At 36.1% G+C, this 16,326-nt stretch overlaps 1 protein-coding gene and 1 pseudogene across 3 annotated transcripts in view; one reads left to right on the top strand and one right to left on the bottom strand.

Moving 5' to 3' along the window:
• RFX7 (regulatory factor X7) overlaps nt 1–16,326 on the top strand; it is a 137,032-nt gene that overhangs the window by 60,181 nt on the left and 60,525 nt on the right. The gene's annotated exons all lie outside the window — the stretch shown is intronic.
• LOC146406351 (small nucleolar RNA SNORA70) lies at nt 9,711–9,804 on the bottom strand (annotated as a pseudogene).

Below are 16,326 nucleotides of genomic sequence, written 5' to 3' on the forward strand. Positions count from 1 at the left end.
GGAATAACTGGGAAAACCAGTTAGGCTATTAGAAAAGTCCAGATGAGAATGTGTGTAGCTCTCACTCTGATAATGGCAGTGGAAAATGGGGAAAAATAGATGGATTTTTGGATATAAAGGCATATATATTTTGGATATAAAGCCAATAGGTCTTCCTTGCTGATGTTTTGAATATGGAGGAAAAAGCAGAAAGGAATTAAGGATAATTTATTTGCTGTAAAGGATTTCCTTTAGTATTTCCTATAAAGCAGGTTTGCTCATAATGAATTCTCTTGATCTGTATTTATCTGTAAATGTCTTTATTTTACCTTCTGTTTTTAAAGATAGTTTTGCTATGTATAGAATTCTTGATTAACAGGAATTTTTTTTTTTAGTTTCATCTCTTTGAATATGTCATTCCACTGCTTTTTGGCCTTCATTGTTTCTGATGAGAAGTCAGTCATTAATCATACATTTTCTGGTACATGAGTTGTTTTTCTCTTGTTGCTATGTCACTATCAGGATTCATTAATAAATTTCATTCACTTGTTCACTCATCCACCTATACTTGCTTTCAATAGTTTGGCTAATATATGTGTAGGTATGAATCACTTTGTGTTTATCTGATTTGGGGTTTGCTGATTTTGCATCTGTAGGTTAATCTGATTTGGGGAGGTTTTCAGCCATTATTCCTTCAAATACTTTTTCTGTTCCTTGGATTCTCCTCTTCTTAGGAAGCTACCATTGCCCAGATGTCAAAATGATTGATTTTATCCCTCCAGTCCCTGGGGCTTTTTTTTTTTTTTTTTTTTTTTTCTGATTATCTCTCTCTGTATTCTAGTTTCTATATTTTTACTAAGATTCCCTATAATTTGATTCATTGTCATCATGTTTTCCTTTTTGTGTCTAATCATGGGCCACATCCTCCTGGTAACACTACTATACATGTGGAATAAGTCATAGGAAAAGCCCCAGGCAAGAGTAAAATAGACGCAGTTATTACTTGAAATTCACCATTTTTAATGATTAAACACTTCTCAGTATGTTGCCTTTTATCAGTTTCCGAAACTAAAATCATTCTTTTTGACCATTTGCATAATTTTAGAATTATTTTGAGGGGAGGATTTCTTGGCCTATTCATTCCACCTGTTATAGACATCTTAACTTTCTTGCAAAGATTTCATCATGTTTTCTTCTAAAAATTTTTATAGCTAAAACCAATTCTATTAAGTTTGTGAACATTGAGATTTAAATTTGTGTTTGGTGAACTGTAGTCTTTATATTTTACCATATGGATAGATAGCCAGTTGTTCCAGAACAGCACCATTTGTTGAAAAGTCTTCCCTTCCCCAGTCACTTCCTACATCAAAAATCATTACATTTGGGTCTTTTGCTAGTCTGTTTATTCCATCAGTTGCTATCTCTTTTCATTATGACATCACCACATTGTCTTGTTTATGGTAGCTTTGTTAGAAAGTCTGGACATTAGGTAATACAATGATTAAAATTTTTTGGTATTTCCATACAAATTTTAGAATAATCTTTTCAATTTCTATCACAAAACAAATCTACTGGGGGAGTTCCCATCATGGCTTAGTGGTAATGAACCCAAGTGGTATCCATGAGGACGCAGGTTCAATCCCTGGCCTGCCTCAGTGGGTTAAAGATTTGGCATTGCCATGAGCTGTGGTGTAGGTTGCAGACGCAGCTCGGGTCCTGCATTGCTGTGGCTCTGTTGTAGGCTGGCAGCTGCAGCTCTGATTCAACCGACCCCTGGCCTGGGAACTTCCATATGCTGTGGGTATGGCCCTAAAAAGACTAAATAAACAAATAAATAAATAAATAATTTTAAAAACGAAGCAGGACTACTGTGATTTGTTTGGTATTACAGGGAATTTATAGATCAATTTGGGACCAGTTGACATCTTAATGACAGGTTTTCTGATTCATGGGCATGGTATCTCCATATTAATTGGTTCTTATATAATTTCTCTCAGCAGTGTTTTATAGTTTTCTGTGTGTAGGTTTTATATATATTTTGCTTAAGTTATTCCTGAATATTTTAAGATTTGGAATGTTAGCATGAATGGCATTGGAAAATGTTTGTTACCCAGTGTTTGTTGCTAATATTTATATTATAGTATACAAGCTAAGTTCACATAGAAGATGGTGAGTTTTTTGGATTTTATACCAAACCAATCATATTATCCATGAATATATCTAAATATTTATTCATTTTTCTCACCTTATTGCACAGCTTCTGTCTCTAGTTCAATATTGAATAGAAATTGTGAGAATTGGATTTCCTTTCCTTGTTGTCAGGGAAAGCCATTTCTTCATTCACCTTATAATATGATGTTGTTAGCATTAGCTTTTTTATGAATTCTCTTTTCAAGTTGGGCACATTCCCTTCTGTTCCTATTTTGCTAAGAAGGTTTTCTCATTATAAATACATACTGGATTTTTTCAAATTATTTTTCTGTGCTTATTGAAATAATCACATGGTACTTATCCGTTATTCTGTAACATGGTGGATTATACTGTTTGATTTTCCAAAATCAGCATCTTTGCATTCCCCTGATAAACTGCATATGGTACATATACTTCCATGTGTTACATTATACTTTTATATGTTGCTCCATTGGATTTGCTAATTTTTTAAAAGACTGTCATCTGTGTTCATTAGGGCTTTTGATCTGCTTTCTTCTTCTTTTTTTTTTAGTCTTTTCTTTTTGTCTTTTCCAGGGCCACACCCATGGCATATGGAAGTTCCCAGGCTAGGGGTCTGATTGGAGCTGTAGCCACTGGCCTACACCAGAGCCACAGCAATGCCAGATCCGAGCCACGTCTGCAACATACACTGCAGCTCACGGCAACGCCAGATCCTTAACCCACTGAGCAAGGCAAGGGATCAAACCCGCAACCTCATGGTTCCTAGTTGGATTCATTAACCACTGAGCCACAATGGGAGCTCCTGCTTTTTTCTTGTAATATCTTTTTGTTTTTGATATCTGGGTAAAGTTTGCTTCGTGTAATGATTTTGGAGGTTTTTTCCCTTTATTTTCTGAATGAATTTTTTAGAATTAATATTATTTCTTCTTTAAATGTTTATGATAGATTTCACTAGTGAAACTATCTAGAAAAGGGTTCAGTTATAAACTCAGTTTCTTTATTATAGAGTTATTAAATTGTTAAATTTCTTCTTAATGCAGTTTTGGTATTTGTGTCATTCAAGGAATTTGTTCATTTTGCCTGTGTTAGTGAATTTGTTATTATAATGTAGTTCACAGTATTTCTTTGTCCTTTACTATCTGTAGGATTTGTAGCAGTTTCTTCTCATTTCTGATAATGAAATGTATCTTCTTTCTTTTTTATCAATCAATTTAGCTAGAGGTTTAATAATTTTATAAATAAAATCAATTATATTTAATAATTTTATTACTTTATCAAGTTTTGACTTTATTTTCTTTCCTGTTTGTCAGTTTTCCATTTTGTTTCTTTCTTCTCTACTATGTATTCTATGTTTTCTTCTGCTTACCTTGGCTTTAATTTACTCTTTATTTTCTTGTCCTTCAACAAGGAAGCTTTAAACTTTTTTTTTTTTCATTGTAAGAGTTTAATGATGTAGATAATCCTCTAGGCACTGGTTTAGCTTTATTCCATAAATCTTGTTATGTTTTCGTCATCATTCAGTTAAATTTTTTGTCTGTTTTCCATTCTGACTTATTTGTACCCATGGAACACTTAGATATAGGCTGATCAGTTTCAGAGTATTTATTGAATCTTGTCTGTGGTATATCTTAGTGAATATTTCACATGTACTTGAAAAGAATTTATATTCTACTGTTATTGGCTCGACTGCTCTCTCTCTTTCTCTCAATCTATCCATCTATGTATCATATACATATATATTCTTATATATATCTCAGTTGGATCCAGTTGGTTATTGTTTTTTTCCTGATATTTTTCCTTTCTGATTTATTTTTTACTTGTTACTTCAGTTACTGTGAGGGATGCTAAAATCTCATATTTGTGGTTGTGAATTTTTTTTTCTCTCTGATCCTGTCATGTATTGAAGCTATTAATAAGCATACAACTATTTAGGACTTTTATGTATTCTTCATGACCTGATTCTTTATGATATTTCCATTTTTATCTCTGATAACATTTGATGCTTTTCAAGTCTGCTTTGTCTGATATTACCATTGTACTTCCATCCTTCTTATAATTAATGTTTGTGTGGCTTTTTTCATCCTTTTTCTTTTAAGCAATCTAGATCTTTACAGTTAAAGTGTTTTGTTTTGTTGACAGCACATTCTTGTGTCTTTCTTAACCAATCTGACAAGCTTTGTCTTCTGTGGATGAGTGTGTACATATACCATTTTGCTATTTATCTTCTTGTAGTGTAGGTCTACTATTGATTAATCCTCTCAGTTTTAGTTTTTCTGAAAAAGGTCTTTAATTTCCCTTGATGTACAAAGGATATTTTACTGGGTATAGAATTCTAGGTATTTATTTCTTTCAGCATTTTTGAAATGCAGATCCATTTTCTTTGGGCTTGCATAGACTCTATTGAGAAGTTTGCAGTCATTCTTATCTCTTTTCATTGTATGTAGTGTGTTCTTTTCTCCTCTGTTTTCCTTTAGGATTATTTATTAGTGGTTTTCAGCAATTTTATAGCTTTAATATTGTTTTCTTTGTTTTTCTTCTGCTGGTGGTTTACTGGGCTTCAAACTTGTAAGTTTATACTTTTTCTAAAATTTACATCCATTCAGAAACTCTGCTTCACCCACTTCCATCCTAAGACTTAAACTCTGTATACACTGCACTCTTCAGTAATTTCTCACAGTCACTAAGGCTATGTTTAGGGTTTTTTTTTTTTTTTTTTTTTTTCTCTTTTTGCTTCATTTTTAATAATTTCTATTTCTTTATTATCATTATTATTAATCATTAACATCATCAAATTCCTTAATCTTCTTTAAATATCTAATTTGTTATAAATTTCATTCAGTGAATTACCCATTTTTTCTTTATTTGAATTTGTTATTTTTTTTTGAAGTATATTTGATTTATAATGTCATGTTAGTATCCAGTGGACAGCACAGTGATTCAGTTGTTTATGTGTGTGTGTGTGTGTGTGTGTGTGTGTGTGTGTTCCTTTTTAGATTATTTTTCCTTAAAAGTTACTACAAAATATTGAGTATCATTCTGTGTGCTGTACAGTTGGTCCTTGTTGGGAATTATCCATTTTAGATCTTGTAGTTTTTTTTTTCTCTGTTTGGGGCCACACCCACAGCATATGGAGGTTTCCAAGCTAGGGATCAAATCGGAGCTGCAGCTGCTAGCCTACACCACAGCCACAGCAGCATCAGATCCAAGCTGTGTCTGTGACCTACACTACAGTCCATGGCAACGCCAGATCCTTAACCCACTGAATGAGGCCAGGGATTGAACCGCAACCTCATGGTTTGTAGTCGGCTTTGTTTCTGCTGTGCCATGACAGGAACTCCCAGATCTTGTAATTTTTACATTCTAGAAATTTCACTTGTTTTTGTTTTGTTTCTTTTTTTAATATCCTCTATTTCTTTTCTTTTTTTTTCTTTTCTATTTTCTCTTTATGGCTACACCTGTGGCATATGGAAGTTCCTGTACCAGAGGTTCCGTGGTTACCAGCCTACACCAGAGCCACAGCAACACTAGATCTGAGCTGCATCTGCAGCCTGTGCCACAGCTTGTGGCAAACATCCTTAAAATGAGTGAGGCCAGGGATTGAAACCACAGCCTCGTGGACTTTATGTTGGGTTCTTAACTCACTGAGCCACAACGGGAACTCCTATATCCTCTATTTCTTTCCTTGTTAAATCCTTTGGCATGTCTGTTATACCTATTTTAAAGTCTGTTTGCTAAGTATATTATCTCAAGTCTTTTTATTTACTGAATTTTTGTTGGAACTATAGAATCATGTTTTTCTGATTCTTTTCATATCTAGTGATTTTTAGTTTAGTATTTATTTAGGATGTCTCTTTCTTTAAAGTGTATTGAAATTTTCTGTGGCTGGCAGCTAAACTATTTGCAAATTGACTTGATCCTTTTGAGGCTGTCTTTAAGCTTTGTTGGGCTAAGTCTAGAATGGCTAGATTTAGAGCTAGTTCAGCTTTTATACTAAAATATTACCATTCTGGTGTCTATACTGTATTCCTTAGGTGTTGACTAGATCTCTCAGTTCTGTCTGATTGAAATTTGAGCATGTTAGACAGTTATAGTTTCCTCGTAACTCTTTGCCCTGCCTCATGGAGTTTTCCTCTATCCATATACAGCTTAATACTCAGCAATAGATTCCAAATCTACATAGGGCTTTGTATAGATTTTGAAGCTATTTCTGTGTCTTTCTTCTGCTTGGTACATTGCCTTCTCAGTTATGTCAAACGCTGAACTGCCTACTCTCTGTACCACACACAGTTCAAAAGTTGCCTTCAGGAGTTCCCGTCATAGCTCAGCGGTTAATGAATCTGACTAGCATCCATGAGAACACAGGTTTGATCCCTGGCCTCACTCAGTGGGTTAAGGATCTGGGGTTGCCATGAGCCATGGTGTAGATCATAGACACAACTCAGATTCTGAGTTGCTGTGGCTGTGGTGCAGGCCTGCAGCTACAGCTCCGATTCAGCCACTAGCCTGGGAACCTCTGTATGCTGCAAGTGCGGCCCTAAAAAAAAAAAAAAAAAAAAAAAGTTGCCTTCAGATGGAGTCATCTCATTTGCTTTTTTTTCTCTAAGAACATTCCATCCAATGACAGCAGAATGTATGCCTCTGTCTTCAGAAAATGGACAACAAATGTGTTCTAACTTTAGATTCTTTAACTAAAGTTCCTAAACTCATTTCTTCTCCTCCTATTGTCAGCCAATGATTTCACCTCCTACTTCTCTGAGAAAGTAGGGAGATGCAGTATAGATATTCCACAAAATTAATTCCACTTCTTATTCCCAACTCAGTAGTTCCTCACTTGTGTACCTTGTCTTCCTTCCCTTTCTCCCAAAAGAAGAAATATTTTTCTGCCTATTTAGAGGTTGATCTCCTCTGTTTAGGCCCTGGATCCCATCTCGTCTCAGAATTCACTTCATTTATTATCTCTCTTACGGTGTTAGTCTCTCATTTTCTATTGGCCTTTCCCCATTAATAGTTAAGTGCTTATTTTTTTTTCAATCTATAAATAAAGTCCTTCTTTATCTACCACCCTGTCTTCCTCCTTTGTTTTGAAAGAAGAAAGTCAAAGTTTAGTCAGAATGTAGACTGAATTCAGTTTCATGTCTCACCTTCCATTCAGTCTTCTACTCTAGTAACAAATCTTCTCCTAAAAACCACTCCTCTAAAACTTGTGCTTACCAAGGATACCATGACCTCTTATTTTCAAATATGATGGACAATCTCAGTTCCTAATTTGACAACCCATTTTCATTTGACTCTGTTGACCATACTCTTAGCCCCACCTTGTTTTAGTTCATTCTCATTCTTTTAATTCATTAGATGCTACACTATCCTGGTTTTTCTGTTGTCTCTTGGGCTATTCCTTCCCAGTTTCTTCAAGGACCTCTGTTCCACAACCTAAGTCCTCTGCATTCTGTTTGTGTTTGCCCATGGTGATCTCATCTATTTTGAGGGTTTCAATTAATCCCACCATACTCCTAATTATGTATCCTCAGCTTAAGCTCCAGACCCATATAGCCAACTATTATCAATTGATCAATTTTGCTAAGATGTCGCATATGCACTTCAAATTCAACTTTTCCAGAACTAGTCTTACTATATCATATCCCACATTCTGAACCTGTTTGTATTTGTTTCTGTTGCTACTGTAACAGTCATCATAAGCTTGGAGGCTTAAAACAACACAGATTTATTACCTTATAGTTCTATAGGTCAGTAGTCTTACAGTGGTCTCATTAAGATGAGATGAAGGTGTCAGGAGGGCTCAGTTCTTTTGGAGGCTCTAGGTGAGAATCTGATTCTTTTGTCTTTTATAGCTTTTAAATGGCTGCATCTTTAAGGCCAGCAGTGGCTGCTCGAGTCTTTCTTACACTGTCATTCTGGTGTGTCTCTTTTTTGTAGTCAGACGCTCTCAGCTTCCCTTTTATTAGGACACTTACTTCATTGGGCCTACTACCTAATCCAGGATAATGTCCCTATCTCAAAGTCATTGATTTAATCACAGCTGCAAAGTCTCTTTTACCATGTAAGGTAATAGATTCACGGGTTCTAGGGATTAGAGGATTAGGACATGAACATCTTGGAGGGCCATCATTCTTAGTGAATATACTCACATATCCAACCTAAATACCTGATAGTTATTCTTATTTTTATCCTCTTTCTTATCTGCCCACATCTAGTCAGTCACCAAGTCCTATCACTTCCTATCCTATGCCATTTTGTTTATCTCTACTGCTACTCCATTAATCTAGATCATCGTACTTGTTGGAAATACTGCAGCTATTTTCCTGCCTCTCATCTCCCCACTTTCATTCCATTCTTCAGCATCATCGCAGTCATCTTTATAAAACGTGACTCTCTTTATTTTACACCCTCCTTAAGACCTTTTACTGGCTCCCTATTCTGTCTAAGGGACTGAAGAGCCTTCATACTTAGGCTTTACTTTTCTTGTTTAACCTCATCTTTCTCTGCTCCCTCCAAAGACTATCAATAAGCTGTAATGAACAATTATAGAATAAGAGAAGAGAATGTATATGCTCTCTGTCTGGAACAGCAATGCCATTAGAACATTGTATGGTGGTAGAAATGTTCTGTATATGCACTGTTCAATATGGTGGCCACTTCACATATTAGACACATGTAACTATTTATTAAGCACTTGAAATGTGGCTAATGTGACTGAGGAACCAAACTTTTAATTTTACTTTATTTCAATTATTATTATTTTTTTAAATTATTTTTAAATTTAATAGCCACAAGTGGCTAGTGGCAACCTTTTTGGATAGTGCAGATCTAGAACAGTAATTCTCAAGTGGAGGTAGTTTTGCCCCCTCCAGGGAACATTTGACAACATGTAGGGACATTTTTGTTTTTCACACTCAATGTGTTACCAGCATTGAGTGGGTAGAGGACATGTATGCTGTTTAAACGTCCCTCAAACCACAATTCATCACCTTATAAGAGACTTATCAGCCCCAAATTGTCAGTAATGTTAAAGTTGAAAAACTCTGGTCTAGATTATCCTCTCCCTTTTATTTATTTATTTATTTATTTTGGCCATACTGAATTATATTTTAAGATTCATCTCATGAGTCTTTTTTTTTTTTTGGACAGGAAAGTAGGATTTATTGGTGGGCATTAAGGAGGGCACAGTGCCGCCAAGGCTCTCATGAGTGCAGGGCCCGCCATTTGTCCAGGGGGGCTGTAATTAGGGACATACTTGACCCCACAGTCTTCCAGGATAAGCCACTTTTCTGGCACATGCTTTCAAATTCATCTACATTGAAATAAGTAAATCCCCACTTCTTAGAAATTCCCCACTTCTGGCAACCAGGGAACTTGAATTTGGCCCTGAATAGGGCCTCAATCTCATGCTTCTTGTTTTGCAGCTTGGCATAGATGGACATTATGACTTGGCTAATGTGTGCCCTGGCCATCGTGCCTTTGGACTTTCCAAAGGCACTGCACATACTTGTCTAGAGTCTAGACTGGGGACAGCATGCCAGTCATGAATGTCTGCTGGAAAGGGCAGTCTCCAAGGTCTCTTAAGGCAACCTATACAGGCGACAGGCTGCATGCACTACCAAGGAGGCTGCTGTTTGCAGTAAAATTCATCTGCAGTTTGCAGTAAGTTATCACCCGCTGTGGAAAGCCGCCTGTGATTTCCCAGCTCTGAGTTTGATACATCCTTGGTCCTCTAATATCCTGGGCTTACCTCTATTTGTGTTATGTAATCACATCTATGATAGTCATAATTAGAATTTTTATTTGTCCATAGCTTCTTGAGTGTAGGAACATATTCATTGGAGTATGCCAAAAGACACATGAGGTTGATCAATAAATATTTGTTAAATGAATGAATGAGTATAGGCTAACAAATCGATTATTAAGAATATTGCAGCTTAAAATATAAAGAAGTGTTACCACCTTAAGTTGAGACCTTTTAACAAGAAACCATGTACTTGTTAAAATATTTGAATCTATTTGAAATTACTTCACAGTTTGTCCTTAAAAATAGAAATTTGTCTCATTCCTTTAGAGGGAAAGAAATTTTTTTTTCCTAGGGTTCTTCCCTCTCCCCCTTTTCTACTCACCTTAGGTATTTCCCTTCCTCTCACATTAACCTGTAAAAAGATAACCAGCCCAAACCACCACTTCCCCCACTCATTGCCAGAGTACAGATGGGGAGCTAGAACTTTATTGCACAGACTCAGGAAGGATTTAAGCAAGTAAAGTGGGATAAATAGGTCAGAAACTAAGGGAAACTGGCAATATAATAGAATGGCTCTGAGCTGAGGCTACAGAATTAGCAGTCATGTGTTTGAATCTTTGCCCCAACCATTATTGTCTGATTTTGGACAATTTTAACCTATTTTAGTTGCATAAAAGAGGTGATAATAATAATACCTAACCTACCAAGTTGTCATGGATATTAAATGAGGTAACAATAGTACTTCTTACAGGCATACCTTAGAGACATTGTGGATTTGGTTCTAGACCACAGCAGTAAAGTGACTATCACAATAAAGCGAGTCACACAGATTTTTTGGTTTACCAGTGCATATAACAATTATCTTGGAGTTCCCGTCGTGGCGCAGTGGTTAACGAATCCGACTAGGAACCATGAGGTTGCGAGTTCTATCCCTGGCCTTGCTCAGTGGGTTAAGGATCCAGCGTTGCCGTGAGCTGTGGTGTAGGTTGCAGACACGGCTCAGATCCCGCATTGCTGTGGCTCTGGCGTAGGCCGGAGGCTACAGCTCCGATTTGACCCCTAGCCTGGGAACCTCCATATGCTCCGATTTGACCCCTAGCCTGGGAACCTCCATATGCCACGGGAGCAGCCCAAGAAATAGCAAAAAGACAAAAAAAAAAAAAAAAAATTATCTTTACACTATGCTGTAGACTATTAAGTGTGCAAAGCATTATGTCTAAAAAAACTGTACATACCTTAATTAAAAAATACTTTATTGCTAAAAATGGTAACAGTCATCTGAACCTTCAGCTAGTCATAGTAGCAACATCAGAGATCACTGATCACAGATCACTAATAAATTTATAAGAGTGATGAAAAAGGAGTTCCCGTCGTGGCTCAGCAGAAATGAATCTGACTAGGAACCATGAGGTTGCGGGTTTCATCCCTGGCCTTGCTCAGCGGGTTAATGATCCGGCGTTGCTGTGAGCTGTGGTGTAGGCCAGTGGCTACATCTCGGATTAGACCCCTAGCCTGGGAATCTCCATATGCCGCGGGTGCGGGCCTCAAAAAGACAGAAGGACAAAAAAAAAAAAAAAAAAAAAGAATGATGTAAAAGCTTGAAATACTGTGAGAATTAGCAAAATCAAAATACAGATATGAAGCAAGCAAATAAGGCAGGAAAAGTGTTGCTTAACAAAGGGATGCCACACACCTTCCATTTGTAAAAAACCCAGAATATCTGCAAAATGCTATAAAGGGAAGCTCAGTAAAACAAGGTGTGCTTATAGTGTAAATACTATATACTATGTGCTGTATGCTATGGCACATCATAAGCACACATGGCAGCTTCAGTTGGGAATCTCAGTAAAACAAGGTGTGCTTGTAGTATAAATACTGTATACTATGTGCTATATGCTATGGCACATCATAAGCACACATTGCAGCTTCAGTTGAAGCTGTTGTATGTGTAAATTGTTAATACGGATCTAACTGACTTAATTGCCACAAATTTATGTTTCTAAAGTCTAATCATTAGTCAGGGATCACTTTTGATGTTCATTGTCATAGAACTTACCTTTTAAGATTGAATTCTTCCCCTGTGAAACCACTGATGGGAGAGTATTGAATCCCTCCAACAAGAGACTAGAAGATAGAGAAGTTGGGAATCATCTGGCTAAAGTGGTTCAAAAAGCCAGAAGGTGCATATTGTAGATAAGCTCCCAGTATCAACAATTCATGCTCCCTCTCCCACCAGACCTTTGTAGATGCTGTTTCCTCTGCCAGTTGTGTCCTCAGATACCTTCACTTGAATAATTCCTACTCATTTCGAACTTGGCTCAGAAACCTTTTTGGAAAGCTGTCTATCTATATCTAGTAGGAATGCATTGAGCTGCAGATGACAGAAAACTCCAACTATTGATGGTTAAAGAAATAAGAGTTGGTGTCATCTCTTAAGTCCAAAGTTGTGCAGTAACTCAGCAGTGCCACTGGAATTCTAGGATTTTTCATTTTTGCTGTCGTTTGTCCTGTCACATCATTGATGGCTGCTGCACTTCCATGTCTTCTGTCCAAATGCTAAGGCAGGAAGTAGGGAGGAAGGGCAAAAGGGCTTTCTCCCGGGGAGGAAGGGCAAAAGGGCTTTCTTCAGCAACTTCAACCTCCGGGTTAATATCATTTGCAAGGAAAACTAGGCTATAGAATATTTTGTTTTCTAGCCTCTATACCAGAAGACGACAAAGAAGCTAGTTAGCAAGAAAATGTATGAGTCCAGCCTATCTGCCATACCTTCTCATGTTAAAGTCCCCTGTTCTCATGTACTTTACAGAATTGAAGCTCTTACTTTATAACATACTAATCCTCAGATTAATTTGCTTTCTTCCCCCAAAATCAGCTTTTGGTAGTAAGGACTGTGTCTTACAGTCTTTCTATCTCTACTGCCTAGCACAGTGTCTTGTACATGAAAGACACTCAGGAAATATTTGCTGAATGATTATCCACAAATAGTAATTATCAAAAAGAATGTATAATATGCATATAATATCCCCTAAACAGAGGGTTTCTTTGTACTTGTTATTATTAGCATTTATTGAGTATTATCATGTGTCAGACAAGTGCTTTACATATTTTATCATTCAGTCCTCTTAATTTGCCTGTGACATTAATCTGTTATTCCAGTTTTACAAATGAAGATACAGGCTTAGACAGGTTAAATAATTTACTCAAGGTCATAAAACTTGCTAATAGAATTAGGCTTTTAATCCAGATAATCTGACTCCAGAGCCCAGACTTAAAAACTGAGATATATATAACATTTTTAAAGTGTCTGAAATATAAAGTTATTGTATATGAATTTTTAAAAATTTCACTTGTTCTTATAATTAAGAAATGTTCCTGAAAGTTATTATCTACTTTGAAAATATATATGGAAAGAAAAAACTGGCCCCATAATCTTACTGAATTATAGTAGTCATTAATTGAAATGCAGTCTCCTTTTTGCAGGCAGGTTGCTTGAATGCCATTTAAAAATATAATATGCTCACTAAGACAAAATAGCTAAAATGACTTTACAATTTAAATTGATTACAATTGTGACGACTATGGCACTGAGATATACTAGAAGTGAAAAATACAAAATTCTATCTCCTATTTTTAAAGCCTAGTATTTTGCCTGCTTATCAGTAGAGACAAACGAAAATATTTGTAGCATAATTGTAAATAAAGTTTTTGTTAATATTTTCATATTTTTGCAATAAAACAGTTGATTTTTACTCATTTTTAATAATTAACAAGTCTTTAAATATCTCATGAGTTGTTACAATTTTAGATATGTGTCATTATATATTTTTAAAGCTGATATATGTCACTATATATTTGTAAAGCTGATCATAACCAGTTTAATAGTCAAGGCAGAATCTTGCAAAAATTAATAGTCTAGGTTCTATAAAATTTTTCTTCTGTAATGGACACCAGAGTCTATTATTAGTTAAGTCTTAAGAACCAACTTTCTGGGCACACATGAGTTGACTATTATAAAAGCTAAAACCTGAGAAGAGAATCAACAGAGGTACTAAATATTCCATCTAAAAAAATCCTATTTAGCATAGTTCTAAGTTGGTTAGAAACAGGCAGGGGAAGCAGTCTGCAGCAGGTCTATTCATTTGTCATGGATATCTATATGAAAGTTTAACAGTAACTACATTCAGGGTCATATCTGGAACATTGCAGTAGAAAATATTTACTTGTATATAACCTTTCTGTTATCATTTCTTCTTGACTTACAGCATCTTATTCATTAGAACTGTATACTCCAGAGATCCTGGATTTTAAAACATTTGGTTGCTCAGATATGGAGTAGATGGTAATAGCAAGCAGGGTTGGTCCAGCAAATCAAGCATTCTAGTCCTCATGGCCCTGGGAAAAATCAACCTTTGACTCTGTAGATCAGAGGAACCAAACTAGAGATCCACAGACTAGATCAACTCCCACAGAGGTGTTTTGGTTGGCCCACAGTAACATTTTTAGAGTTTCAAATTGGTTGCCTTTGAATTTGAAATTTTAAATTTTTGGGAAAGTTCACAGAAAAAATAGGTACCTGGCTTCTCTGAAAAATTAGGACCCTGAGTCCTTATTTCTACATGACAGGTATTCTCCAATTTTCTTAGTCCCTCAACATAAATGTCTTTCTTACTTGTAGTCTACTTTAATCATTTGCATTACATGCCTGGCCTTTGAGCTTGTGACTCCGGTGTTAAGATTCTTTTGGGGTAAGAATTTCTGAGTGCTATTCTTTACAGGGTTGAGGGAACCGTAATAATACATATGAGGACAGAGAGTGGGAAGACTGCCTATATTTTTGTCTCTTAATTGTGTGGACTTCTGTTACTTCTTGCCCTGCCTTGCCACTATAGCAGCCAGTCAACAGAAATAAAAAGTAGGATAGAACAAAGAATAATTCATGATAACTCTTTTGAGATTCTTTCCTATTGATTTGCCACTTTACTTTCTAATGAAACCTTCCCTGACAGCTCTAGTTTAAATTGTACCCCCTATCAATTCTTTTTTGTATAGCATTTATCATTATCATATAACAAATATTTTTTACTTTTAAATTTTATCATCTGTCTCCCTGGTACTAAAATGTAAGGTCTACATGCCTAAAGTATAGTTGGCTTTCAGTACCTGATGAATGAATGAATGAATATAATCTCATTTAATTTTTTTAGCTTTTCAAATCTATCGTATAGTTAATGTTTTAAGTTAGAAGTCAATTCTTTTAATGTGCCTACTGCAAAAGTGGCTGAATGAGAACTAAAATACATGAAACAAGAGTGTAGGATGTCTGCTTCCTGAGAACCAGACTAATATTATTAGGGTGGGACTTGATAAAATGGATGGCACACTCTCAGAAATAAATTTGAGTAACTCACTCAAGGAATAATTTTTAAGAAGAGGCACACCTCTCCTGCTGCCCTCCAGCCATGGATTTTATTGAAGGGGCATGTATGAGGTGTATATAATTTGAAAAGACTTGTTTCCCCCCTTTCCTCCTTTATGGAAGAAGGCATGCTTTCTCACCTCAGATCCTTGCTATAATGAATACTAAATGATGACCAAGGTCAACTTCCTGATCCAGTCTTACTGAAACTAAAAATTTTGTTTGGAGTATCTCATTAAAATACATACAGTCTTGGAGTTCGCATAGTGACTCATAGGTACTGAACCAGGGGAGTATTCATAAGGATGCCAGTTCGATCCCAGGCATCACTCAGTGGGTTAAGGATCCAGCGTTGCTGTGGCTGTGGTGTAGGCTGGTGGCTGTAGCTCCAATTCGATCCCTAACCTGGAAACTTCAATATGCTGCTGGTGCAGCCCTAAAGCAAACAAAAAAAACCCACAAAAAACATAATAGTTGAAAAAGTCTCATTGTTACAGTAGAAGATAGGATTTATCTTGTGATGTAGCACTGGGGTTAGTTAGTAAAGATCTGGCCCAGAATCCTTTTCCTTTCAGTTACTCGGTGGAGAGAAAATGAGAAGAAATTTTACTTGCCTCGGCAGGGGTTTGGGGGCAGGGGTGCATGCTGACAAAGGGGCTGGATTTAAATATCTAGTTTTGTTTTGTTTCATTTTTGAATATCATAAAAAGAAACCTTCTGCTTAAAGCCATGCCATCCATTTAGAGGAATTTGAACCCTTTATTTTTTATCTGCCTTAAGTACATGAGTTATTTTATCCCTTAGTATGGGAGAACAATATACTTATGTTTTTGGTTTTCTCCTGTTAGGAACTCAGGTGGATTAAATTGCCACCCAGGCCCAAATCATGAGTTCTTGTTAACTTTTTTCTTTCATAATTGAAAAGAACTCTCTAACCATTGTCACCTAGCTTTCAAATTCATTTTATTGTCACAAAAAGAAATAAGGAAGAATACAATGGCAATGTCTCACCTAT

This window comes from Sus scrofa, chromosome 1 (assembly GCF_054392235.1).
Source record: "Sus scrofa isolate SSC_HxYL_T2T_F1_AM1 chromosome 1, Sscrofa_HxYL_maternal_Yorkshire_Landrace_v2.0, whole genome shotgun sequence".
Taxonomy (NCBI): Eukaryota; Metazoa; Chordata; class Mammalia; order Artiodactyla; family Suidae; genus Sus; species Sus scrofa.